Source organism: Pseudophryne corroboree, chromosome 5 (genome assembly GCF_028390025.1).
Source record: "Pseudophryne corroboree isolate aPseCor3 chromosome 5, aPseCor3.hap2, whole genome shotgun sequence".
Classification (NCBI taxonomy): domain Eukaryota; kingdom Metazoa; phylum Chordata; class Amphibia; order Anura; family Myobatrachidae; genus Pseudophryne; species Pseudophryne corroboree.
Window position 1 is genome coordinate 34703031 of NC_086448.1, and position 3064 is coordinate 34706094.

Below are 3064 nucleotides of genomic sequence, written 5' to 3' on the forward strand. Positions count from 1 at the left end.
CGGCCTTCTGCAAGCGGAACATCTTCTTCGCGGTCTGCCCGTCTTGATTCAGTCGGACAACATAACAGCAGTGGCGTAAATAAACCGCCAGGAAGGAACAAAGAGCAGAGCAGCAATGGCGGAGGCCACAAAAGTTCTTCGCTGGGCGGAAAGACATGCAAGCGCTCTGTCAGCAGTCTTCATTCCAGGAGTGGACAACTGGGAAGCAGACTTCCTCAGCAGACACGATCTCCATCCAGGAGAGTGGGGTCTTCATCAGGAGGTCTTCGCAGAACTGACAAGTCGTTGGGGAATTCCTCAAAAAGACATGATGGCGTCTCGCCTCAACAAGAAACTTCAGAGATATTGTTCCAGGTCGAGGGACCCTCAAGCAATAGCGGTGGACGCCCTAGTGACACCGTGGGTGTTTCCGTCGGTCTATGTATTCCCTCCACTTCCACTCATTCCAAGGGTGATAAAGATCATAAGTAGAACAAGGGTCCAGGTGATACTCATTGGCCCTCATTCCGAGTTGTTCGCTCGCAAGCTGCTTTTAGCAGCATTGCACACGCTAAGCCGCCGCCCTCTGGGAGTGAATCTTAGCTTAGCAGGTGGCAGTAAACAAGCCCAACGGGCGAAACGCGTTTTCCACGGACTTTACAATGAGACCCTTCCTTGGAGGATTGTTTACTGCCACCTGTCTCCTGAACCTGACACTTTGAGTATCATTTTTTCATATATATATTTCTTTAGGTTTGAATTACCTCTGCTATATGTGCTTATCGCATTGGGCACACTACACAATACTGCACACTATGCAGTTGGGATTTTCTGTGCATATTACAGCCTAGTAATCCTATAGATTGCAGGTTAGACCTATTTGTTGCACACTGCTCTATTATTTTAGTGTGGTACACTTGATAGGTTGGTGTCATCCCTTACCCAGAGTAATGATTTCCTGCCACTGTACTCATGAGTGTCTTTTGCACAACAGGAATGTATATGTGATTTATGTTTGGATTCACAAACTCACCTGACGCTCCATATTTTGCGATTTGGTCTCTCCCCAGGGACACCTCCCAAAAGCTGAATCCGAATCAGCATAAAATCCTTCTTATATTTCTTTCTTCTCTTTTCCATTGCTCACTATTTTTCTGTGGACTCTCATCCACGATCCAGGGTTTACTACGCCACTGAGTGGCAATTGTTTTACCCTGCCTAACGTGGAAAGCAGATCCACACACCTAATAGCCTCATCTTTTCTAAAATCTCTCCTTCTTACCATTCCTATATAGGTGCACTCTCATTGGTAGATAGCCTCTCTACTATCATACCACGCTGCTAATGCCCGATCTCGTCCGATCTTGGAAGCCAAACAGCGTCGGGCCGGGTCAGTACCTTGAGAGGAGACTCCCTGGGAATACCCGGTGTTGTAGAGTAGGGACTATTCCCCTTCTTTTGAAGGGTGGGCACCAACAGCAGTATCACCACTATTTGTTCTTTCTAACATTTTCTTTACTTTTACCAGCGTACAGGTCACGCCAATATAGACATTTCCAATTTGTGTAAAATGGATTAACGGGTGAATAGCAAATTGCTTAGTATTAACCCAATCTGAGTGGTCCTCTAAGACACAATACTGACCTCCTTGGTTGGTCTCATTAATACAGAATATCTGTACTGGTCAGGAGAAATGGGTGTCAGACTATCAGGTGTCTGCAGCCTTTCTAATCCTTCTCGTGTGATTAAACAGACCAGAACATTTTAATATTTTCTCACATCTTTCTTATGTTCACACCTTTCTTTGGATCGCAGAGGGGTAACTTTTTAATTTTGATTAATAAACATACGTTTTAATTTTCCTTTCATAATTGAATGATAATTCTTCTTTTCATAAGAGTGCGCCCACACAAGAGCTTTCTCTCTCTCCCCTTGTCGGTACTCGTACTTTCTAGCTCTGGGCGCACCACCAATAGGGACTACAATTGAAAGGCTTTAATTTCCCCTTCCAGCAATTATAATTGTCCACTTTTGGTTTCTCACAATTCGTTTGCAATCTATCATACACCAGTGCCTGGTCGCTTTTCCTTTTGATAGGCCTTAGCATCCGTAAGGCAGGTGTCTGAATTAGCGGCTTTGTCTCACAAGAGCCCCTGTTTGATATCCCATGTAGATAGAGCAGAGTTGAGAACTCGTCAACAATTTCTACCATAGGTGGTTTCATCGTTTCACATGAACCAACCTATTGTGGTGCCAGTGGCTACTGAAGCCTTGGTGGAATCGAAGTCTCTCGATGTGGTCAGAGCTTTGAAAATTCATGTCGCCTAGAACGGCTCAGATTAGGAAAACGGAGGTTCTGTTTGTCCTGTATGCTCCTAACAAGATTGGGGCTCCTGCTTCCAAGCAGACTATTGCACGCTGGATCTGTAATACGATTCAGCATGCTCATTCTACGGCGGGATTGCAGTTGCCGAAATCGGTGAAGGCCCATTCTACGAGAAAGGTGGGCTCATCTTGGGGAGCTGCCTGAGGGGTCTCGGCGTTACAGCTTTGACAAGCGGCTACTTGGTCGGGTTCAAACACTTTTGCTAAGTTGTACAAGTTGGATACCCTGGCTGAGGAGGACCTCATGTTTGGTCAATCAGTGCTGCAGAGTCATCCGCACTCTCCCGCCCGTTCTGGAGCTTTGGTATAAACCCCATGGTTCTTGAAGCGTCCCCAGCATCCTCTAGGACGTATGAGAAAATAGGATTTTAATACCTACCGGTAAATCCTTTTCTCTTAGTTCGTAGAGGATGCTGGGCGCCCGTCCCAGTGCGGACCCTATCTGCAGTACTTGTTAATAGTTATTGCTTGTGCTACACAAAGGTTGTGCTTTGGTTATGGTCAGCCTGTTGCTGATTTTTGTTCATGCCGTTGACTGGAATTCTATTAAATGCCATGTTGTACGGCGTGTTTGGTGGTGTGAGCTGGTATGTATCTCACCCTTAGTTTAACAATAAATCCTTTTCCTCGAAATGTCCGTCTCCCTGTGCACAGTTCCTATAACTGGAGTCTGGAGGAGGGGCATAGAGGGAGGAGCCAG

General features: G+C 45.9%; 1 pseudogene; it reads left to right on the top strand.

The window, feature by feature from the left end:
- Positions 1-1299: 1299 nt before the first annotated feature.
- Positions 1300-1418, top strand: LOC134930771 (5S ribosomal RNA; annotated as a pseudogene).
- Positions 1419-3064: the final 1646 nt, after the last annotated feature.